Raw genomic sequence first — 292 nt, forward strand, 5'->3', positions numbered from 1 at the left:
CCAAGCAGCCAAACATTATAGATAGTCTAACCCGTGTGGATAAAGGTGTATATCCCCCGAGGAGCCGGCTTTCGCCACTGGACAAATGCTTGAATTACCAATATAGTATTCATGATTCAATATAAACCGTCACAGGTTTGATTACCCATCAGTAAACCACTAGCGCCTAATTTTTTTTACCCGTAACAAAGTTGCACTCCGCCCCCGTTTGCCTTAATCTAATGATGGTGCTTGTCCCGCCTCTCAATGACGCAACGAAGCATTTCCCGTCATGCTTTGGTGCATTATATAG

The sequence above is a fragment of the Xenopus tropicalis genome, chromosome 1 (genome assembly GCF_000004195.4).
Source record: "Xenopus tropicalis strain Nigerian chromosome 1, UCB_Xtro_10.0, whole genome shotgun sequence".
NCBI classification, from domain to species: domain Eukaryota; kingdom Metazoa; phylum Chordata; class Amphibia; order Anura; family Pipidae; genus Xenopus; species Xenopus tropicalis.